Source organism: Anomaloglossus baeobatrachus, chromosome 4 (assembly GCF_048569485.1).
Source record: "Anomaloglossus baeobatrachus isolate aAnoBae1 chromosome 4, aAnoBae1.hap1, whole genome shotgun sequence".
Taxonomy (NCBI): Eukaryota; Metazoa; Chordata; class Amphibia; order Anura; family Aromobatidae; genus Anomaloglossus; species Anomaloglossus baeobatrachus.
Window position 1 is genome coordinate 423,982,144 of NC_134356.1, and position 25,570 is coordinate 424,007,713.

At 46.7% G+C, this 25,570-nt stretch overlaps 1 long non-coding RNA gene across 1 annotated transcript in view; it reads left to right on the plus strand.

Annotated features, from left to right (window-relative positions):
• The window catches only part of LOC142301600 (uncharacterized), a 57,752-nt gene extending 33,012 nt beyond the window's left edge, over positions 1 to 24,740 (plus strand). The window contains exon 3 of the long non-coding RNA XR_012752841.1: positions 24,662 to 24,740. This is a non-coding gene — a long non-coding RNA (uncharacterized LOC142301600). The remainder of the gene's footprint in view (positions 1 to 24,661) is intronic.
• Positions 24,741 to 25,570: the final 830 nt, after the last annotated feature.

Consider the following 25,570-nt stretch of genomic DNA (forward strand, 5'->3'; position numbering starts at 1 on the left):
TGAAAAAATTATATTTTCTGTAAAATTGTTTTTATTCTGTAAAAGAGGAAAAACATAAAATAACAATATAAATGTGGTATTGCTGTAGTCCTTCTGACCCAAAGAATAAAGCTGATTTATCAGTTAACGACGTAAAAAAAACAAAAAAAAAACCAATTCCTGAATTTCAGTTTCTTCTTGATTCTGTCTCACAAAAAGTAGAATAGAAAGCGATAAAAAATTATGTGTCCAAAATGGTACCAATAAAAACTCCAAATCATCCTGGAAAAACAAAAGTGCTCACATGACTGTCTACAGAAAAAATACTATAGCAAATAAGGTAATTCAGGCTCTACCACTCAATAGGTAGGTGCTATTGAGGTAAATTAATATAGTACAATTATAACCTCAGCATTCAAATGGACAAGAGAAGATCTGAGAATTTTGAAAAAAAATGTATTTGATAAACTGCAAAAAAGTACACAAAAGGTATAGCAAACCCGACGTTTCGGCTTTACAAGCCTTTCTCGAGGTTTTGCATCGAAAGAAAGATAAAACACGAGTCACAGGCGAACCGCCTGTGGCCACTATCTCTATTGCCACCACTGCCTCACCAGGACATTTCCTCCTCCCCAGGCTCTCACCAGCAGTGGCACTATTTCCCCAAAACTGTATTCCATGATCCCTGGTTGAACCTTTTGTACTGCAAAATTGTGGCACCTCTGAAATTATTTTGCTTGGCGGTTCGCCTGTGACTCGTGTCTCCTCTTTCTTTCCACACAAAAACTCGAGAAAGGCTTGTAAAGCCGAAACGTCGAGTTTGCTATAACTTTTGTGGGTTTTTTTGCAGTTTATCAAATAAAAAGGTTTTCAAAATTCTCAGATCTTCTCTTGTCTATTTGAGTGCTGACTGATGAGGTTATTATTGTCTACAGAAAAAGGCTCAGCTCACATTTATCCTTTGCTCTACACTGAGCATTTACACTGGAGTTTAAATGTAAGGTTGGAGTCAAACTAGTGTATGGCATCTGATGTAAGAGAATGAGCATGAGCCGAGTGTCATGCAACTGTGACCTGATATGAGACAATTGCAGCATGCTGTGATTTTTTTCCTCAGTCCGATTAGGGCTCAGGAAAAACTCCCAGTTGTGAGCTGCAGTATTGTGTTAAATGGAGTTGAGTGCAATGCGACATATTCTCACTAAATCTCAGTAAGACATGATTCATAAAAAAATAACAATGGAAAATTCACAGTAATGAGGTAGAAAGAGCAACTTTGAACTCTGATCTTGCCTGTGGTCTGGCGGTGTCCATCTTTTTACTTGTCTTTTTTGATGTGCACAAAAGTGCAATCAACAGTTTTGTTCACCTTTGAAAAGGAGGACACCACTGAACAGAGGACAAACAGACTTTGGAGTAACTCTTCTGCCTCATTAGTAAGTGGATCCATTGGGGTTTCACTTGAATCACATATTTTGGAGATGTAAATGGAAACCCTAATATAAGTGCTTAGCATGGAGCACAGGAAAAATATAAAATTATGAAACATTTTCTGCATCCCAAATTGACTCAAATAACTTTCAACTCAACCCACAAAAACACAAGTTCACATTCAGTTCCATCATCTGTTTATGGAAATATAAGGGGTTTCCATGTTAATGCTAGCACAAAGGCTCTGGAAAAACCCTATGGCTTCCCCCAAAAAAGAAATTCAGCAATATTTGCACTCCCAACTCCAAATGCCACCCCATTCTGAGCACCACAATTTGCCTACTCCATAGTTCACGTCCACGTTTTTAGCATTGTTGTAATGAGGAAAGACCACTTAATTTACGAGGTGTGTGTCTCCAGAAGTATGAGCTGGGCATAATGTAAGAACACTACAATGTATTGAGCATCACAAGGGCTTATTTTCAATTTTTAATTGTACAATTTTCACTACGTTTGACTCCATGGGTGCTTTCCAGAGACAAATCATCATCACAACCATAGATCTATTCCCAGAGGGGTGTAATTCCCAAAATGTGGTCACTTGAAGTTGTTTCTGCTATTCTAGCAGTTAGAGACTTGGCAAATGGAGTCCATAAACTATTCTAGGAAAATCTATGCTCCAAAAGTCAAACAGCGCTCCTTCCCCCCTGGGGCCTGCCATGTGGCCAAACAGTAGTGTACAGGCATACAATTGCATCTCAATAGATGAAAATATCATCAAAAAGTTTGTAATGACTCTATAATATGTTTCCCTTTTTGTATTGAATTACTGATATAAATTAACTTCTTGATGATATTCTAATTTATTGAGATGCACTTGTATGTGCGGTATTGTCACACGTTCAGGAGAAATTGTGAACCCCATTATGTTGCCTTTTTTTACCTGTTCCCCTTGTGAAAATTGGAAATCTGGAGGCTAAAAAAAAATTTTAGTGGTAAAAATGTAATTATTTTTTTATTCACTGCCCAATAGTATAACATTTTGTGACACACCTGTGGTGTCAATATGCTGACTGCACCCCTAGATGAATTAATTGAGCGGTGCAGTTTGTAAAATGGGATCATGTGTGGGGGAGTTTTGCTGTTCTGGCACCTTAGGAGATTTGTTGATGTGACATGGCACCCGCAAACCATTCCAGCAAATTCTGAACTGCAATATGGTGCTCCTTCCCTTCAGACATTTGACTGTGCTTCAAAAGTAGTTTTGGACCACATATGGGGTATTGATGCACTCAGGAGAACTTGTGTAACCCATTGCATTGTTCATTTTCTCATATTACCCTTTTTTGGGGCAAAAAAAATCTGAAGACTTTGCCTCTTTCTTCAAGCAGAAGATTGACAACATCAGAGCACGCTTTGGCCCACAATCACCACAGCCACTCCTTACAACTACACAGCCTTCTTCCTCCAAATCCAGCTTCTCCACCATGACAGAAGATCATCTTTCCACTCTACTCTCAAGATCACATCTCACAACCTGCCTGCTTGATCCACTCCCATCCCACCTCATCCCCAATCTCACCACAGTCTTCATCCCGACCTTAACCCATCTCTTCAACCTATCACTAACAACTCGTGTATTCCCTTCATGCTTTAAACATGCCTCCATCACACCCATCCTCAAAAAGCCCTCCCTTGACCCTTCCTCTGTGTCAAACTATCGCCCCATATCACTTCTTCCTTATGCCTCAAAACTACTGGAACAGCATGTCCATCTTGAACTGTCCTCATACCTCCCTTCCTGCTCCCTTTTTGGCCGGTTACAATCTGGCTTCCGACCCCATCATTCCACTGAAACTGCCCTAACCAAAGTCACTAATGACCTACTAACCGCAAAAGCCAAGCGACACTACTCTGTCCTCCTCCTCCTGGACCTGTCCTCTGCCTTCGACACAGTAGACCACTCCCTTCTACTACAAATTCTCTCGTCTCTGGGCATCACAGACTTGGCACTATCTTGGATCTCCTCATACTTAACCAATTAAACTTTCAGCGTCTCCCACTCTCACACCACTTCCTCATTTCGCCCTCCTGAGTAAGTGAATTGAGCAGCCCTCTCTCATATGCTTACCGATCCCCGATCATCGGCGCTGCACGGCATTCACACTGCTCCGGCGGCTTTTACTGTTTTGAAAAAGCCGGCCGCCCATTAAACAATCTCGTATTCCCTGCTTTCCCCGCCCACCGGCGCCTATGATTGGTTACAGTGAGACACGCCCCCCACGCTGAGTGACAGGTGTCACACTGCACCCAATCACAGCAGCCGGTGGGCGTGTCTATACTGTGTAGTGAAATAAATAATTAAATAATTAAAACAAACGGCGTGCGGTCCCCCCCAATTTTAAAACCAGCCAGATAAAGCCATACGGCTGAAGGCTGGTATTCTCAGGATGGGGAGCTCCACGTTATGGGGAGCCCCCCAGCCTAACAATATCAGCCAACAGCCGCCCAGAATTGCCGCATACATTAGATGCGACAGTTCTGGGACTGTACCCGGCTCTTCCCGATTTGCCCTGGTGCGTTGGCAAATCGGGGTAATAAGGAGTTATTGGCAGCCCATAGCTGCCAATAAGTCCTAGATTAATCATGTCAGGCGTCTATGAGACACCTTCCATGATTAATCTGTAAATTACAGTAAATAAACACACACACGCCCGAAAAAATCCTTTATTATAAATAAAAAACACAAACATATACCCTGGTTCACCACTTTAATCAGCCCCAAAAAGCCCTCCTTGTCCGGCGTACTCCAGGATGATGCAGCGTCGCTTCCAGCACTGCTGCATGGAGGTGACCGGAGCTGCAGCAGACACAGCCGCCCCTGTCACCTCCACACAGCTAATGAAGACAGCCGCGCGATCAGTTGAGCTGTCACTGAGGTTACCCGCTGTCACTGGATCCAGCGGTGGATGCAGCGGTGGCCACGGGTAACCTCAGTGACAGCTCAGCTGATCGCGCTACTCACCGCCGCTCCTCTCACCTCCATGCAGCAACTGAGGTGAGTAGCGCGATCAGTTAGGCGCTTGTGAGGCGCTTCAGAACGCAGCTTTTCAGCTGCGCTCTGAAGCGGACCTTTTTTAAGCTGCGGTGCAGAGCGCACACCTGCGCACATAGCCTCAGACATCAAAATCGTATGAGGGATGTCACACGTTTCAATTGACTAGGTTCATACAACAAAACGTCCAATGTATGAGGAATAAACGACGTGTATGCGATCACTGTATTTTCGTTCAATCTTGATTGCATGTAGGTGTCACCGCAAATACGTCACGAACGATGCCGGATGTGCGTCACTTACAACTTGACCCCGACGACGGATTGAAAGATTTATTGAAGCGTGTAAAGCAGGCATAACAAATGAACTCAATTTAACACCCGGTTTTATGGCTCACTACATGGACACACTTCACACCTCCACCAGAAAACTTCAGAAGTAATCTGAACAGACCACTTCCAACTCATCTGCATTTATAACAAAAACATTAATCTCATTTCCTTAGCTTATCTTTAGGAGGCATCATTTTCCCATGTCCTGTTGTAACATTCATTTAAATGTTGTGATTTTGTCTCAGTAATTCATTTGTAATTCAGCCTGAAGAAGGAGCCTTTGTTCTCTGAAAGCTTGCTAATATAATTTTTCTGGTTAGCCTATAAAGGTATCACTCCTAAAATACTTTTGTCATTCTTGGGACATAGTATTTCAATTGCCAAAATTCTGATATTTTCACAAATAAACAAACAATTTCAACCTAAATTTACCAGTAACATCAAGTACAGGGTGTCTTGTGAAAAGATTCTCAGAATCTCTGGGATCGGTTGAAACATTCCAGACTTATTACCACTAAATTGAAACTAGCCATAATTGTAAATTTTAGCCTTGTCAGGAAGGTGAAAACAGGCTTTGACGGTAAGAGATTAAGGTCCAACATATAACAGGATTGTTTGTGTAAGTGTGTGTGTGTGTGTGTGTTTGTGTATGTGTGTGCGTGTATGTGTTTGTCTGTGTATTACCATAAATATCCAGCAGAAGAGGTGTGGGAGAAGTGCCCTAAAGATCCAACAAAGAAGTAGTGTTTGCTGGGAAAGGCACAGAAAATAGGAGCCAGTTAGGCATGGGGTGATGTCCAATAAGCAAAATGGGGAGGAGGTGTAGGAGTAGGTGGATAAGCGTCACCTGGTGTTGGAACCAGACAAAGCTTAAACTATGGAAGCTTCACCACCTCTCCTACCTGTGGAGGGGAATCACTGCCACTCAAACATAGACCCAATAGATGATGAAATACATACCTTGTTCCTGTCCATAGTTGTTGCTCTATGTGTAGATAATGCATTGCACTTTAGTGCGCCATTAGAAGTCCAGGGAGCTGCCCACATTCTCCTACATGCCAGAAAACAAAGTTGGCCCCCCTTTCTGAAAAAAACTATGGTGTATGGATATCTTCCAGCATGACTGAGCACATCTCATCATTTCCAAAGGTAGAAGAATCTACGTGGTACAGAAGTGACTGCACCACCATCAATATGACCAGCTGGGAGTTGAGTTGGCACAGAAGTGGATGACTGACTACATATGTTTGTTTCTTGGCCATGTGCCGCCACTGCGTCAGCAGTCGAGCTGCTCAGATCCGGATCTGCGGTGGCTCAAGGGGCGTCCGGACCCGGGGGGTCATGCGGCCACTCCAATTAAAGGGGGAGTATTTACAGGGCATAGTGTCTAAAGTGATGCCACCCGTGGTGTGTGGTAAGGTAGAGTACCACAGCTGCAGCTGGGAGTACCCAGGGGCGATGGAGTGGGCACCCAGGTGTTTAACCCCTCCACGGGTAGGGTGAATGCCTCGGGGCTGATGGTGACAGGGATTTGCCGTTGGGGAGGTATGGGCCACTTGGGTACTCAGTCCAAAAATGCTGACACCGACAACTTAGTAAACCAAAGTTCTGGACACCGCTGCCGCTGAGGGGGAGCTTGTTTGGGTCCCATTTCTGCTTGTGTTGCCTGATGATCTGTTACCTTTCCCTTGGCACCTTGTTCTCTTCTTAGTTGGCCCCTATAGCTTGAAACTAGTTGGGTCCCGCTCCCCAGTGTGGCTAACTGTCGCAGCTTGTTCTCAGGGTTCACGCTTGGGATTTCCTGGACCGTTTTAGTGGAAAGTCCTATCCCCCTCATTGTGCTAGTACCCCGATTTTGGAGCAGGTGGAGAGTGGATCTTGAAGGCTCCATTCTCGTCGGGTGAATTGTCAGGTTGTCTGAAGCTACTCCCTGACCTAGAGTCCACGTACCACGTCGTGCCCTGGTCCCAGCCCCGTGATGGTACATTGTCCTCCACAACAATACTGTGCCCCTTGTCACGATCCCCTGCGACTGGAGGTCCAGCTCCTACCAGGCCCAGACCAACGTCTGCTACCTAGTACTTCCAAGGTGCCCAGCTCCTGACCTCCTCTCTCCTTCACTTCCAACACTACACTGGCCTACTCCTGACACTCCTGACCTCCCCTTAAACAATCCCCCAAGTGGGCGACCCTATTCCACTCAGGCCGTCCACTGTGTGTCTGGTGGGTGTGGTGCAGAGTGTTCCTAGGATTTTGATTAGCTGGTTTTGGCAACACCATTGGATAGGAACCCATAACCAAGGAGGAGGTGGATATTGCACAAAAGGGCAGATTGCACAATACCCTGTGACGACCTGATAGGCCAGGGCGTCACATTCCCCCTTGGTTAAACGTAGCTTGTCCCCGAGCTACAGGACATCAGAGGTTTATTTATTTTTTTTCAAACTGTGAAATAGAAAAATAAACATTTTTATTCATACAATACGTGCCTCATCAGGTAGGCTGGTTACTTAAACATTACTAACATTTTTATGAGTTCATCTTTCTAACTATGGAACGCTAGCAGTTTCAGTAGTAGCGGAGGCTCAACCTGCTCCGTTGTAGCTTCTTCCTGCAACAGTCCAGTCCCAATGTCCCGGATCCCATTAACCCGCCACCCAAACAACCTGACCCCCTCCAAACCTATTGTGGGTCCGTGACCAGGTTAAGATCCCAGGTGTTTTAGTAGATGACTCTGGTGGGCAGAGGAGGTGCAACTATTTACAAAAACACAAGTTCGAGTTGGTCACAACCAGTCCTGTGACCGTGGTCCATTTTTACTATATACAACTAACGAAGTTCATGTACCGGGGTACACATTATAAAGAATCTTCTTGACAATCTGGTAACTTCTTCCGTTCATTTAAACCTTGTTAAATGGACACTTATTTTCTAACATTTTCTATATGAAAAATAATAAACTTTGAAAAATAACAAACGAAACACAGATACCTAATAGTTCTGCAATAACATTTACACTTTACTGGTACTGCTACCATCATCGCGGACACCTGGCTGCAGAGGCCGGCATGACTTTGACATCACTCAAAACATGCCGCTCTACCTCCAGGGCATACCAGTCCCACTCTTTGAACTTCTCTTGGTTAGTGTGGGCAGCAATCTCCCGTCGTCGCTGGTCTCATGTCGTTATCTCCATCTGTAACTTCTGGTGGTGTCATTCCCAGTAGGGGGCGTCAGCATCCAGCCTCTGCTCCCTAGCTAGCTCTGGCTTCAGGTGCACTCTTGCGGCCCACACAGCCGTTGGGATGCCGCATAGCGGTGGAATCGGCAGCTCTTCAGGCTCCGCTTCCGCCTTGGTAAACAGAAGAACCGACTGCTCCGCAGCCAGAGTTGCAGAGTCCAGGTGCTCCGCCTCTGAGAACGGGCCCGGTGATGTGGTGACCAATGTCATGACCAGGTCGAGGGACAGAACCGAGGTGCGCTAGTACCCCGATTTTGGAGCGGATGGAAAGCAGATCTTGAAGGCTCCGTTCTCGTCGGGTGAATTGTCAGGTTGTCTGAAGCTACTCCCTGACCTAGGGTCCACGTACCCCGTCGTGCCCTGGTCCCAGCCCAGTGATGGTAAAAGGCCGCCAGCTGTCCTCCACGACAATACCGTGCCCCTTGTCACGATCCCCTGTGACCGGGGGTCCAGCTCCTACCAGGCCCAGACCAACGTCTTCTACCTAGTACTTCCAAGGAGCCCAGCCCCTGACCTCCTCTCTCTTTCACTTCCAACACTACACTGGCCTACTCCTGACACTCCTGACCTCCCCTTAACCAACCCCCAAAGTGGGTGACCCTATTCCACTCAGGCCGCCATCTGGTGTGTCTTTTGGGTGGGGTGCAGAGTGTTCCTAGGATTTTGATTAGCTGGTTTTGGCAACACCATAACCAAGGAGCAGGTGGATATTGTACAGAAGGGCAGATTGCACAATACCCTTTGATGACCTGATAGGCTTAGGGCGTCACAGCCACACAATCAAATATGGATAGCTGATGCTGCAAGACATTATGAGGAGGTGAAGTCAGAGTATAAAATTGGTTCAGCTAATTCCTAAAAATTCAAAACATTTTTTTTTATTCTTTGAAATTGTACAGTCACTTTTGATGTACTTGAATTTATGAGAAACTGAATAACCTACAATGTCCTAATATACTTTCAGTATCAATCTGTGCAATAAAAATAACATTTTCATGAAAATCAAATGGCATGTGTTTGCAGTTAGAGTTTGTCAGCAAACCACAGACTGTCAAACCAAAGGTACCATTTCATTTTATATAACAGTCATTGCACAGCAGCAGACAAGCTGCAAGGTAATATAAGGAATAATATAAAAATTATACACAGTATTAAACAGTTTCTCATCTCGTCTCCTCTCCTAACAACTGCAGTAAACCATGTGATCTGTTTTGGATGTGTCCTCTGCAAGATCAGTGATTTATGTAACTTGTAAATCTGTGTTCATGGCTATAAATATGATGATTTATTTGCCACTGGGTGTTTTTGATATGTATCTACTATTGGAACTCTCAACTTTATAGTCAAGCTGCAGTATAGAGAAATGTTGGGAAATAAGCAGGGGTTGCCACCTTGCCACAGTATCAAGAATCAATCTTTTGTCTATCTTTGTGGAGAGATATTCTATTTTACGTCAGAATATAAAATAGGAAAACCACAACTTCCTGCTCTCAGTGCAGCAGACCTTTATTCTCATCCATGTCTATCATCAGGTTTATTTAATTATTTATAAATAAATAATAATCCTCAGTTATTAAAATTGGAAAAACTTGAGAATAATGGAAAATTGGTCTCGGAGCTAACAGAAACCAAACACAGTGCAACTTTCTTTTTCCAGAGCAGTTCTAGAAGAGAAAGCAGCATTGTGATTGATTTCATTATAAATTCAAGTCAGAAAGATGTGGCAGATTACGGTAATCTAGTTTCATCAGTTTTCTGTAGTAAACATGGTGTTTGGATAGAAAGATATATTGATAATATCATGAATATGATGCGTGGGGGGTCACCATGCTCCTCTCCCATTCTATCCAAGTTCCACCCACTCTGTCGTGTGTGACACGCCCACTAGGGCCGTGGTGCACTCGGAACTGGGCCAGTTCTATTGCGAGGTCACGGCGGCAGGGCCCGACTCCGTGACCCTGGCGGCATCATTTAAATGAATGAGGGATATTTACAGGGGATATGTTGTGGCGCCACCCATGGCATGTGGCTACATATGGGCCGCCAATGCTATTCAGTTCCCCTGGGGGTCGGTGATGATGCAGCAGAGGTGGTTCAGCTCTCCACGGGTAGAGCTTAATCCCAGGGCAGGTGATCATGTAGGACACTCGGTGTAATGTTCACGCTGATGTAGGGTTAATGGCGCAGACAATGACTCCAGGACACAGCAGGGTGCAGTCACAAGGTGTTCACTCATGGTCGGCAATTCCAGGTTTTCATGGCCGGTCTAGCACCACCCTCGGAATGCTGAGTCCTGCGGTGACGGGGCCCAGCTGATCCCCAGGTAACTTGGAGGCACAGAACCGGTGTCCCTTTCTCTAATAGCCTTCCCAGGTCGTCTTCCTTAAGTTGGCCTCTCCCATCTGCCGCGCCTCACGTACAATGCCCTGAGCCAGTGCCCACGGACCCTTTTGCTGGGGGGCTTCTTGCTCTATTCCCTGGTCCTATCTGGTCACCTTCCAGCGGATTCGTATGTAGTTGTGGCTTCGGCACATGAAGTTACCTCAGCCTCCAGTTTTGCTAGCTTAGAGGAATGGGGGGGGCTGCAATACCAAGACAGGTTATTAAACTTGGGGTTAGTTAGTTAGGAAAAACAAAGGCTTAGGGGGATCTAATCACAATGTATAAATATATGAGGGGACAGTACAGAGACCTTTCCAAAGATCTCTTTACACCTAGGCCTGCGACTGGAACACGGGGGCATCCGCTACGTCTTGAGGAAAGAATGTTTAATCATAATCACAGATGAGGATTCTTTACTGTACGAGCAGTGAGACTATGGAGCTCTCTGCCGTATGATGTTGTAATGAGGGATTCACTAGTAAAATTTAAGCAGAGCCTGAACGCATTTCTTGAAAAATATAATATTACCAGTTATGTATATTAGATTTTATGACAGGGTGTTGATCCAGGGATCTAGTCTGATTGCCGTATGTGGAGTCAGGAAGGAATTTTTTTCCCCATTGGAGCTTATTTGACACATTGGGGTTTTTTTGCCTTCCTCTGGATCAACATGTTAGGCTACGGGTTGAACTAGATAGACTTAGAGTCTCCCTTCAACCTTAAAAACTATGAAACTATGAAGCCTTGTAATTCTCCATTAGTCCCCTTTGCGGCCTAGTCCCTCCACACCAGTGTGTCGACTGTGGATGCGAGTCCATGGGTGGATCTCTCTCTTCCCATGACTCTAGGACCCCTTCTTCCTGTCTGTCTTCCTCCCTGTCCTAGGACGCGCTCACCAGCTCCAGTCCTCAGGACCTCTCTTCTCCTTACATCCTTCGCTTTCCAACTCCTCCCTTCTGTGTCTAACTTGTTCTCTCTAGTTCCACTTTTCTTTTTTTTTCACACTCCATTCTAAAGTGTCAACCCACTAACTAACCCCACCCCCAGGCTGGCTCCATGACTGTTCTCTCCTTAAGGAGCAATCTCTCCCTAACCATGGCCTGAAGTGGTGTAGAAGTACTAAGAGTATATGTGTGTACAACGGCTTGTGACCTCCTCCTTACCAGGGAATGGAATAACACACCTCTGGCTGAGGTGCAGTACCTCTGTGGCAACTGGACCCTAAGGGGTGCCACATGTGAACATGCAAAAAGTAAAATTCACTAAGAATGAAAATACTGAAAACCCTCTAATTGCCCAAAAAACACATGTATAACACTCCGAGGTCTCTTAGGTTAGTATTGAAGCTGTTTTGTTTTATTGCAAATACAGATTTAATTATGTCGAGGTGACCTTAAACATGAGCATGCCTGCACAACAACCGCCGAGTTGCCCATATTGATATCAGTGCTGGTTACTAGGTGGCCACCCTAATAAATCCCCACTACAAGGAGAATGTGTCATCCTTACTTGCATTCTGTTTTCAGAGTGCCCCCACCAATCTTTTTTCCAGAGTATCCCCACAGATCCTTTTTTTTAGTACCCCCAAAGAGCCTTTTTTAAGAGTACCCCCACAGAGTCCTTTTTATGAGTACTCCCACAAAGCCATTTTTGAGAACAGCCCCACAGAGCCTGGTGCAAAGTGTCCATGCAGAACCTTTTTTAGGGTACCCCTACAGAGTCTTTTTTTAAGAGTACCCCCACAGAGCCTTTTTATGAGTATCCCCACACTTCTGGTGGTTCTCACAGTAATCTCTATGTAAGCCACCAGCTGTGACCTCAGGTGAACTCAGTGCCGGTGTTACGGGGGGACTGGCAGATTAGGATAAGATGGTATATTTCCCAATCACCAGTCGGGGCCCACCATGCTCCAGATGACAAAAAAGCTGCTGGCAACCCAAACATTAGGCAAAGAATACAGAGCTGGGTGGCTCTGAAATAATAAGGGTCTGATCCAAGTTAAATAACACTTGGATCAGGAGACTGTGAACCCTGTTAGCGTCACAGGGTCCACTCACCCAGCCCAGGAATTCCCTGTTCACGCCACAGGGGTCCTGTGGTACCCTGCCCGTGGGTGTAGATGGCACAACCGGACAGGTGGCGCAGCAGCCGCAGCTCAGTTGACTCCACTGGACTGCACTAGCAGGACTGGATGGTAGGAGGTGGAAGCCTGACCTTAGCGTGCTGAGCCACGGGTGTCTTGGCGTGACAAGCACCGGATGTCTAACTCTAGCTACCGCTTCTGATCTAAAGACTTAGGCCGCAATGAGGCTCTAAACATGGAGGTGTGCTCTGTCTGAGCATATGAGAAGACTGTGCACCTCCATGTTGTTTTCAGCTCCTTTTATAACCTAGGTCCGCCCCAAACAAAGGGTGGACCGCAATGACACCTCCAGGGGTCAATAACGGAGTGTCACATCATCAGTGACATCACCAGTGGCCTATCCAACACTGCCATGTCACTCATGACCTCATGGCAGCCATGCCCCAAACACCTCACCAGTCATCGTCTGACGACCAATGGTGAGGTGCCAGGTCATAGGGGAGGGCCTCCATGAGCCAGTCTGGACTGGCCACATCATCAGGACACCTGATGCCCTCTGGCCTATCAGGGCCTGCCAACTCACAGAGATGCCCAGTGAAGTCCTTCCCAGAGTAGCCTCCAATGCACTAAGTGCCTGAGCATGCTTAGTAGCCTGAACAACAGTCTTTGTCTCAGAAATGAGTTTATCAGGCTGAGCATGCTCAGTAGGCACAACACAGAACTTAGGCACAGAACGCAGTCCAAGTCCAAGTGTGTGAGCATGCTCAGTAGCCTGAACTGAGGACTTAAGGGGGCTTTACACGCTACGACATCGCTAATGCGAACTCGTTGGGGTCACGGAATTGGTGACGCACATCCGGCCGCATTAGCGATGCCGTTGCGTGTGACACCGATGAGCGATTTTGCATCGTTGCAAAAAAGTGCAAAATCGCTCATCGGTGACATGGGGGTCCATTCTCAAAAATCGTTACTACAGCAGTAACGAGGCTGTTCCTTGTTCCTGCGGCAGCACACATCGCTCCGTGTGACACCGCAGGAACGAGGAAACTCTCCTTACCTGCCTCCCGGCTGCTATGCGGAAGGAAGGAGGTGGGCGGGATGTTATGTCCCGCTCAGCTCCACCCCTCCACTGCTATTGGGCGGCTGCTCAGTGACGTCACTGTGATGCCGCACGGACCGCCCCCTTAGAAAGGAGGCGGTTCGCCGGTCACAGCGACGTCGCCGGGCAGGTAAGTATGTGTGACGGGTTTGTGCGATGTTGTGTGGCACGGGCAGCAATTTGCCCGTGTCGTGCAACAGATGGGGGCGGGTACCCACACTAGTGATATCAGGACCGATATCGCAGTGTGTAAAGCCCGCTTTAGCCTCTGAAATGGCACAATCAGGCTGAGCATGCCCACTAGGCGAAACACTGGACTTATGCTCTGGCTGGGGTAAATCAGCGCGCACATGCGCACTAGCTGCTTCTCCACGCTTAGATGTAGAGGAAGAAACAGCAAGCTGGATGACCCGAAGCACGACCTAAAACAGCCTGGGTGTAGCAGGAACCACAGCAGGCTGCTTGCAGCTACGGCAGCACCGATTTGTAACAGCCGGACTGTGCTACCACCACGACACTCAGACAGTTCGGCGCTGTATTCACTGGAGGTCATTCCTGGAAGCTCCCAAGCTGCTGTTAGTGTGTCCCAGAGGCCGCGCTAAGTGGTCACATGTTCTAATGTAACCGCTCACTATGGCCACCAGATGTAAGAAAACCTAAATGAGACCCGATATATGAGGGCTCTTACTCAAATACTGAGAGAAAACCTATATAGTGAAACGAGTAAATAGAGCCAGAAAGAATATGTCATATATAAAATTAGAAATCTTTATTGGAGAAATATTAAAAACAAGATTTTTGTTAAAAAGAGGACACTGACAAAGGTTCAAGGTTGCCAGAATTTTGTACATACAAATGTAAACATATAGGCATAAGCACAGTAATTATTACTGGATGAGACACACAAGATTTATCTAAATAAGTGCTGCCGAACAAGTGTGGAAGAAAAGAATCTCCTCAAGGAATTTGAGAGATGCAAGAAAAATTGACCCCACCAGGCTAGTTGCTCTTATGAGTTTCCATAGAAATATCCCAAAGAGGGGGGAAAATACTATGGAAAAAAGGGACCAACAATATATGACTGTGTATAAGGAATATTACCACATCAAAATATTCACCGCAATTATATCCTTGCCATAATGGCATATAATAGGGCCAGCAGACCAACAGTGAATATAATAATATAAATAAAATAAGAGGAAAAAGATCAAGTGAAGGAAGCCCAAAAAGAGCAATAATGAAAAACACTGCAAAAATTGCATGTGCTAGGATAAGACCTGAAGAGATTCAATATGAAAACCCCATAGGTATAATACTTGCTGCCATACCTAGTTTACATATCAATACATTCGCCATAATGGCAAGTAATAAAAATTGGTGGAACAGCTGTAAGAGTTGCTTTAAGAAAGCAAACCCAAAGTGAAACAACAGCAAATAGAAATATGGAAAAATCCAAAGGGCAGCAGGAGATTACCTAAAGTATAGCGTGTGCTCAAATATGACAGCCAAGGAACCAGAAGGAGTACCCCTACGCGCGCGTTTCGCGTCCGTCTTCCAGGGGGTGCAGATAAACAGTATACCCAGAGTTTTTATACTCACTGGTAACCGCGATGATCAATAGCGCTCCTGCGTCCCGCCTCGTCCCCGTGACCGCCAGACGCGGCGTCTGACGTCACCACGCTCAGCCCACGCCAGAAGCGCCATGACGTGGACGGAGGGCGGCGAGGTACATGAGACGCGTTGCCATAGCAACCCAGAAGCAGGCCAGACCCAGCAGCGCACATCACGGCAAAACACGAAACCCAGGCAGAGCATTATAATGATATAATATCGGACCAACAGAACACAGTTAAAGTGCAGACGTGCATGAGGTTTGCAAATGCAACCATAAGAATCATATAGTATGCATATATTATATTATATGAATTAGAAAAATGAAACTATGAAAAAAATGAAAGAATAAAAAAATAAAAAACAAAAATGGTGTAGAAAGAATTACATATAAACTGGAAAAATACCCCAAAAGAGAGCATGAAAATTAATAAAATAACCAATAAGTGAAAAGGAAATAAATAAATAAATAAAAAATAAAAGATATATTGGAGTGATAAGATGAAAAATAGAAAACAAGTACACATAAAGTAAGATCAAGTAAGATCAATAAATATTAACACGAAAAAAATAAATGAATAAAAGTGAAAATGTGAAGTCAAGCCTACTTGGTTAAGATTAGATATGAATACACAAGAAAATCAAAAGGGTAAAAAGGTGACAAAAACCGATAGTAAACAATAAAATAAAAAAGAAAAAATTGCAATAATGAAAATACAGAAAGATAAAAATAAACACACAAGAGGTCTTTAAATAACCAGACACTCCCATAATACACTTATAGCAACACTATGAAAAAATATTTTTCGTATAATATTTCTTCAAAAAAGGAGTACATAGATCCTGATTATTAAATATTAATCTTTATTTCATAAATAACCACACAATTAAAAAGATGTGCACAGTAAACAGACAGACTATAGCAGCATAATATTGCACATAATGGGGTCAGTCCTGGAATAAAGTGACATTTGCTATTACAGTAAACAAAGTTATACTCTAACTGGCAAAAAACTATGTCTAGATAAGGGGCTTCAGTATCTAAATAATGGTTCCACCATGGAAAATCCTCTTTCAAGCCCCCATCCAGCGTCTATTGAACATAGGGGTCACCTTATCGCCAATAAGTAATAAACTTCATCAGAATTAATCACAAAAAAATAACCAGAATTAAATCCGTTCTGTACTATGTGACTCAGAGACTGGTGGGTGACGGATCTGTCTTTTGCTCCGATCGTACCAGCTGCCTGTGGCACGGAGTAATCCCACCAAGGGGATATCTCCGCTCAGCCGTATATTTGCTAGACTGGTCGATATTCAAGCTCCCATAACAGATCGGTCAGCCACAAGACCAATATATTTCATCATAGTAAGTCACAAAAACTCCTAGACAGCGTACACTCTGTGCTTAGTAACCCAGTGACCAGTGGAGGATGGATCTGTCAATAAACTAGGTTGGACCCTATTCCCGAAGGGGACATTATCCATATCCATTAAATGCAAACGAGCCGGTTGCTTAAAGCACAGAACACCTCCACTAAGGGGGATATCTGCACTGCCGTGTAAATGCAATACCGGTCAACGTCCCGACAATCAAAACAGATCAATCAAACACAAGTCCATAGTTTACCTGGGTACATCAATCTACATGCCGCTAGCCACTTACCCCTTAAGTGGGGTAAGTGGCTAGCGGCATGTTTTGATCTGTTTTGATTGTCGGGACGTTGACCGGTATAGCATTTACACGGCAGTGCGGATATCCCCCTTAGTGGAGGTGTTCTGTGCTTTAAGCAACCGGCTCGTTTGCATTTAATGGATATGGATAATGTCCCCTTCGGGAATAGGGTCCAACCTAGTTTATTGACAGATCCATCATCCACTGGTCACTGGGTTACTAAGCACAGAGTGTACGCTGTCTAGGAGTTTTTGTGACTTACTATGATGAAATATATTGGTCTTGTGGCTGACCGATCTGTTATGGGAGCTTGAATATCGACCAGTCTAGCAAATATACGGCTGAGCGGAGATATCCCCTTGGTGGAATTACTCCGTGCCACAGGCAGCTGGTACGATCAGAGCAAAAGACAGATCCGTCACCCACCAGTCTCTGAGTCACATAGTACAGAACGGATTTAATTCTGGTTATTTTCTTGTGATTAATTCTGATGAAGTTTATTACTTACTAGAAGGTGGCCCGATTCTACGCATCGGGTATTCTAGAATTTACGTATTGTGTAGTTCATGTATGATTTTTGTTATAGATATAGATATAGATATAGATATATATATATATAGATGTTGTTGTGTGTAGTTACCAAGTGTAGGGCGCTGTACATGTTCTGGGTGTTGTCTGGGTGTGGCGGGGGGTGAGAGCAGTGTTGTATGTGTGTTGTGTTGTTTGTGGAGCGCTGTGTGTCTGTCGCGTTGTGTGTGTGTGTTGCGCGGTTTGTGTGGGTGTGGTGTGTTTTGGGGGAGGTATGTTTTGTGCAATGTGTGTGTTGTGCTGTATGTGCGTATATTTATGTATGCCGCGGTGTTTGTGTGTATGGCGGTGTTTGTGGTTCCCTGTGTGTGTGTGTGTGTGTGTTGGGGGGAGGTGTGCACCCCCCATCATGCCCCATCCCCTATGCTGCGCATTCCCCATCGTGCTCCATCCCCCATGCTGCGCACCCCCCATCGTGCTCCATCCCCCATGCTGCGCACTCCCCATCGTGCTACATCCTCCATGCTGCGCACTCCCCATCGTGCTCCATCCTCCATGCTGCGCACTCCCCATCATGCTCCATCCCCAATGCTGCGCACCCCCCATCGTGCTACATCCCCCATGCTGCGCACCCCCCATCGTGCTATATCCCCCATGCTGCGCACCCCCCATTGTGCTACATCCCCCATCGTGCTACATCCCCCATCGTGCTACATCCCCCATGCTGCGCACCCGCCATCGTGCTCCATCCGCCATGCTGCGCACTCCCCATCGTGCTACATCCGCCATGCTGCGCACTCCCCATCGTGCTACATCCCCCATGCTGCGCACTCCCCATCATGCTCCATCCCCAATGCTGCGCACCCCCCATCGTGCTACATCCCCCATGCTGCGCACCCCCCATCGTGCTATATCCCCCATGCTGCGCACCCCCCATTGTGCTACATCCCCCATCGTGCTACATCCCCCATCGTGCTACATCCCCCATGCTGCGCACCCGCCATCGTGCTCCATCCGCCATGCTGCGCACTCCCCATCGTGCTACATCCGCCATGCTGCACACTCCCCATCGTGCTACATCCCCCATGCTGCGCACTCCCCATCGTGCTACATCCCCCATGCTGCGCACTCCCCATCGTGCTACATCCCCCATGCTGCGCACTCCCCATCGTGCTACGTGCTCCATCCTCCATGCTGCGCACTCCCCATCGTGCTCCATCCTCCATGCTGCGCACTCCCCATCATGCTCCATCCCCCATGCTGCGCACCCCCCATCGTGCTACATCCCCCATGCTGCGCACCCCCCATCGTGCTACATCCCCCATGCTGCGCAATGCCCCATCGTGCTACATCCCCCATGCTGCGCACTCCCCATCGTGCTACATCCCCCATGCTGCTCACCCCCCATCGTGCTACATCCCCCATCGTGCTACATCCCCTATGCTGCGCACTCCCCATCGTGCTACATCCCCCATGCTGCGCACCCGCCATCGTGCTCCATCCACCATGCTGCGCACTCCCCATCGTGCTACATCCCCCATGCTGCGCACCCTCCATCGTGCTAAATTCCCCATCGTGCTACATCCCCCATCGTGCTACATCCCCCATGCTGCGCACTCCCCATCGTGCTACATCCCCCATGCTGCGCACCCGCCATCGTGCTCCATCCGCCATGCTGCGCACTCCCCATCGTGCTACATCCCCCATGCTGCGCACTCCCCATCGTGTTACATCCCCCATGCTGCGCACCTCCCCATCGTGCTACATCCCCCATGCTGCGCACTCCCCATCGTGCTACATCCCCCATGCTGCGCACTCCCCATTGTGCTCCATCCCCCATGCTGCGCACTCCCCATCGTGCTACATCCCCCATGCTGCACACTCCCCATCGTGCTACATCCCCCATGCTGCGCACTCCCCATCGTGCTACATCCCCCATGCTGCGCACTCCCCATCGTGCTACATCCCCCATGCTGCGCACTCCACATCGTGCTCCATCACCGATGCTGCGCACCCCCCCATCGTGCTCCATCCCCGATGCTGCGCACCCCCCCATCGTGCTCCATCCCCCATGCTGCACCAGCCTCAGCCTCTCTGCCCCCAGCATCAGCTTCTCTGCCCCCAGCATCAGCCTCTCTCCTCCCAGCATCAGCCTCTCTCCTCCCAGCATCAGCCTCTCTCCTCCCAGCATCAGCCTCTCTCATCCTAGCATCAGCCTCTCTCCTCCCAGCATCAGCCTCTCCTCTCTGTCCCCAGCATCAGCCTCTCTCCTCCCAGCCTTCCCCAGCATCAAACTCTCTTCTCTCAGCCTACCCCTCCCAGCCTCCCTCAGCATCAGCCTCCCTCTCCCAGCCTCCCCAAGCATCAGCCTCTCTCCTCCCAGCCTCCGTCTTCCCAGCCTTCCCCAGCATCAGCTTTCCCCTCCCAGCCTCCCTCAGCATCAGCCTTCCCCAGCATCAGCCTCTCTCTTCCCAGCCTCAGCCTCTCTCCTTCCAGCCTCCCCCAGCATCAGCCTTCCCCTCCCAGTCTCCCCCAGCATCAGCCTCCCCAAGCATCAGCCTCCACCAGCATCAGCCTCTCTCCTTCCAGCCTCTCCCAGCATCAGCCTCCCCCAGCATCAGCCTCTCTCCTCCCAGCCTCCTTCATACCAGTCTCCCCCAGCATCAGCCTCCCCCTCCCAGCCTCCCCCAGCATCAACCTCTCTCCTCCCAGCATCAGCCTCTCTCATCCCAGCATCAGCCTCTCTCCTCCCAGCATCAGCCTCTCCTCTCTGTCCCCAACATCAGCCTCTCTCCTCCCAGCCTTCCCCAGCATCAGCCTCTCTCCTCCCAGCCTATCTCCTCCCAGCCTCCCCCAGCATCAGCCTCCCCCAGCATCAGCCTCTCTCCTTCCAGCCTCCCCAATCATCAGCCTCTCTCCTTCCAGCGTCCCTCAGCATCAGCCTCCCTCTCCCAGCCTTCCCCAGGATCAGCCTCTCTCCTCCCAGCCTCCGTCCTCCCAGCCTTCCCCAGCATCAGCTTTCCCCTCCCAGCCTCCCTCAGCATCAGCCTTCCCCATCATCAGCCTCTCTCCTTCCAGCCTCCCTCAGCATCAGCCTCCCTCTCCCAGCCTTCCCCAGGATCAGCGTCTCTCTTCCCAGCCTCCGTCTTCCCAGCCTTCCCCAGCATCAGCTCAGCCTTCCCCAGGATCAGCCTCTCTCCTCCCAGCCTCCATCTTCCCAGCCTTCCCCAGCATCAGCTCAGCCTTCCCCAGGTTCAGCCTCTCTCCTCCCAGCCTCCGTCCTCCCAGCCTTCCCCAGAATCAGCTCAGCCTTCCCCTCCCAGTCTCCCCCAGCATCAGCGTCCCCCTCCTAGCCTTCCCCAAGATCAGTCTCTCTGCTCCGTGCCTCCTCCAGCACGCCGTGCTCCTCTGCCGACACCCACACACCCGATCCCGACACTCACACACACCCGACCGATCGCATACACTCACACACACCCGACCGATCGCATACACTCACACACACCCGACCGATCGCATACACTCACACACACAGACACTGACGATAACGCACATACGCGCTCACAGTCACAACATCCGGAGATACCACATGCTTCTGGCCATGTGATCCTCCGTCAGGTCCTGGAAGCTCACAGCACAGTATCGCCGCCGAGAAGCAAGCGATATCGCCGGATGCTGTGAGTATGTGGATGCGATGTGTGTGTGAGGTGTGTGTGAGGTGTTTGTGAGAGTGAGTGTGATCTGATGTGTGTGTATGTGTGTGTGTGTGCTGTTATGTGTTTGCGTGAGGATCTCCCGCCGCTGCAGGACCTTGATGTGCTGGTAACTAATAGTTACCAACGTATCCCGTCCCCCGCTCGCACGGGAGCCCACAGCAGCATACGGCGGCGGCGTACGCTGATGTGGGCTCCCGGGGGGGGGGTGCTTGGGGGGGCTTGGGGGGGTGTACAGTACTCACCTAGGATTCGTGGCTCCGTGACCGTGTCAGTTCGGGGAATGCGCGGGGTGGGGGGGTGCTTGGGGGGGGTGTACAGTACTCACCTAGGATTCGTGGCTCCGTGACCGTGTCAGTGGGGGGGCGGAGCCTGGGCGAGCGGCTGGCCAATCTGTGTGGGGGCGCAGCCTGGGCGAGCGGCCAATCCGTGTGGGGGGCGGGGCCATGGCGAGGCCAGCGGCCAATCAGCTTTGTGTCACTGTAAGGACACAATGTCACTGGAAGGACACAATTTTGAAGCCTGACAGACAGACAGACAGACAGACAGACAGAATAAGGCAATTATATATATAGATTGGCGATAAGGTGACCCCTATGTTCAATAGACGCTGGATGGGGGCTTGAAAGAGGATTTTCCATGGTGGAACCATTATTTAGATACTGAAGCCCCTTATCTAGACATAGTTTTTTGCCAGTTAGAGTATAACTTTGTTTACTGTAATAGCAAATGTCACTTTATTCCAGGACTGACCCCATTATGTGCAATATTATGCTGCTATAGTATGTCTGTTTACTGTGCACATCTTTTTAATTGTGTGGTTATTTATGAAATAAAGATTACTATTTAATATTCAGGATCTATGTACTCCTTTTTTGAAGAAATATTATACGAAAAATATTTTTTCATAGTGTTGCTATAAGAAAGATAAAAATGTGTAATGAAATAAAAAGCCACCAGATGTAGCAGGGTCGGGATCGTCGTGAAACATCATGTAGATTATGTTGGACCTGTGGGGGTGTTTTGAGAATTAATAAATTGATGATAGAGGGTGTGTTATTTTTTCATTTAAAATAAAGGATTTTTGTGTGTTTGTGTTTTTTTTCTTTTTACTTACAGGGTTGGTAATGGGGGGGCCTCATAGATACCTCTCCATTACAAACCCAGGGCTTGATGAAGCTATGACAAATCGGCAAATTACAGCTGACAACAACCCCATATATTACTCCAATTGCTACCGCACCAGGACAATCGGGAGAGCCAGGAAAAGTGCCATTATTAACGCATCTACTGGATGAGCCAATTGTGGGGCGACTGCAGGCTGCTATTTTTAGGCTGGTGAAGGCCCAATAACCATGGACCTTCCCAGACTAATACCAGTCCCCAGCTGTCTACTTTACCTGCGCTGATTATCCCAAATAAGTGGGGAACTGTGCTTCATGTTTTTTTTCACTGCGCATGCCAATTACAGTAATTCCAAAAACAAAGATGGCTACTGCATTACTACTGTTATTGACAGGCAATCTCTGCATATTAGCTGAAAATCACGCATCAAACATGTGGAGAAGAAATTTTAAACTCACGAGGCAAATACCAAAGTACTCGACGAGTAATGAATATCCCGAATACCTTAATATGGCAAGAGTAACGAATAGTGCTGAATATATTCTCTCATCACTATGCAACATGTTTTTGGTGTATAAAACAATGTTTTATAGCATAGTGTATTATGGCATGATGTATAATGGCGCATGGCACAATCTATTATGGCACATGGCATGATGTATTATACCTTGATGAAAAACGGCACAATGTATTATGGAATTTCTATTTCAGGGCTAACTCTTTCTTGGACAATGTTAGGCCTCTAATACATGCATGACTGGATTTAAGAACATCTGTTGAATATTTAACTTTTTTTTCTTGGGGGGGGGCCTCATTTTGCCATTGGGCCCCATGATTTATATGAACACCCCAGAATCTAATAGCTCATCACAATGCACAATTCAATCTACTTTGGAGGAAGAAGTTGGCCTCTTTACCTCTTGGGTCCTTGTGCTGCTTCACAGGTTGCACCAAGAATATATTCGCACTGGGTTTAATGGATATAATAATATTAGTTTAGCTTTCAAAGGTCATTCTATATGTGACCTAATGCAAGAAAATCCTAAATCAGAGGCACTTATGAACTACTTATATTTTTATGATATTTTTCAGACATTTTTAGATTATTTTTTCATTTATTGTTTGTAAAAGATTATTTTCTCCATATTTGCCCTAACACACTTCGTAAAGGTCACTACGTTTGTTACCAAATATTATTCTTATGCCAGCCGTTATTGTCACTCATCTTTGCTATTGACAGTGTGATATTGATGTTTTGCGAAAAAGCTACATAGCTCAACTACTGCCAGAGTATATGCAAATGGGACTGAATTTTCTGATTACATATTCATGGGAATTATGTTTATCGCCTTGATCGGTAATTTCTATGTAAACGAGCACATATCATCTTATTATGAATTCAGGTAGAATTTACAAAGCTACGGCATGCTTTTTTATTATTATTTTAGAAACTACTGACTATTTTTACCATCTAAAAGGGCATTGTAAGATTTGTTCACAATGCTGATATTTAATTCCTAATGGCATGCCAGCAAGCACAATTTAGCAGTAAATGGATGTGTACAAGTAATGTAGACTCAAGCATGTAATATTCATTGTAGGGAAAGGTCCTCAATGGAAAAATAAACAAGAAGTGCGAAAAATAAATACATGTTTCTGTTCAATCATTCAATATCTACCTAGTCGAAAGTGAGGGATTTCATTTAGGCAGCAAAATGAAGAATTTCTGGCACATTGGAGCAGAACAGAACCTAACATGGTGACGGTACAGATGAGCTCCTAGTGCACACGTTCCTGAATAGGCACTGTGGTTCCTGCTCTGAATACCAAGCTTCTCTACAAACTCACTAAGTATTCTTGAAAGAAGGTGATTCCCAGTTCTACATGCTGTGCCACTCTGCAGAAAATTACTTGTGCGCTGCTGTTAGGGTTGGTTGTACTTGTCTGGTGCTCCCAAAAGCCCAAGCGCAGCATGGTGAAAGAGCGCCACTGCTTACAGGAAAGAGGAAGGAGCTTTAGCTATCCGTTGCTAGCTGTGAAGCCTTGACAGTTTCTTTAAATATTAAAACAGTAGATAGCTTGAGCTTTTTGAGCTTGAGATTTGCGAGAGAATTTCAATGTTGGTAATCCAGATCCCATCTTTGCAGTTTTAGTGTTTGTCTATAAACTCTAGTGCTAACAAACATCTGTTGCCATAAGGATTTGTTTCCAGTCTAAACCATATTTTGGAGAGAGCAAGTATACACACAACTTGTTACCATTTACTGCCTTACTGAGGAGGATGAAAGCAAAGCTTTTTCTATGTAATACACCAGTCTAGCTAAGCATGATGGCACAGCACTGAGCTTTTTATTATTAAATGAACACTCTGGGCAAAACTGATGCACTGTGTTTCTTCCTGTTGCAGGGTCTGAAGGAGCGGGTTATGACACCAGGATTTAAAGAACATCAAAGAAGGAATCCTTGAGCCATGTACGGACCCCTCATGCCCTGACTAGGTGCACAAGGCAGTGTATCATCTTTGATCGCAGTGCTGATTTAACCACTGCTTATATAAAGCACCAGTCATTTTTTTCATCTATAACATTAAACACAGTGTGGAAAAAAAGATCTAGCTGGTCTTTTCTGCAAAACCTGAATACCGTATATTTTATATATATATGTTTTTTCCTTTCATATTGTTAATAATATTTTGTTTTACTAAAATCTAACCCCTCAACAGTACTCCTATGATGCTAGTCACTACTTATGGGTAGTACAAACGGAAGAGTAGTCAGGAAAGTTGGGGTCTGGTAACAGGAGGATACGTAATGGATTCCAGCAGGAAACAGAGGTGTAGTCAGGTCACAAGCCAACATCAGGATTCCAGGAAGGCACATATGGATACAGTAAGTAAACTGAGACGTGATCAGGTAACGGTCCGAGGTCAAAAGCCAGGCGGTCGCGTCAAGACCAGGGAGCAGCAGGTGAGTCAAACAACAGTCCGGGGTCAGGCAACAAGGATCAGAACAAGCAAGAATACAGGCTAACCACTCTATACACAAACCAGAATGTATGACTGGCAAGGTTCTGGGAGAGCATACTCAGTAAGGCCTCTTTCACACGTCCGTGAAAACCACACGTTTTGCACAAACGTGTAAAAGGTGCGTATGGCCATCCGTATGCCGTGATTTCGGCACACGAATGTTCTCTGTGTGCTGTCCATGATAACAGAAGGAGAACACGAATTTCATGCTCACCTGTCCCTGACATTGCTGTCCATGGTGCTGATGTCTCCTGTGCTGCTCCTTCTGCTCCTCTGTGCAATGAATATGCG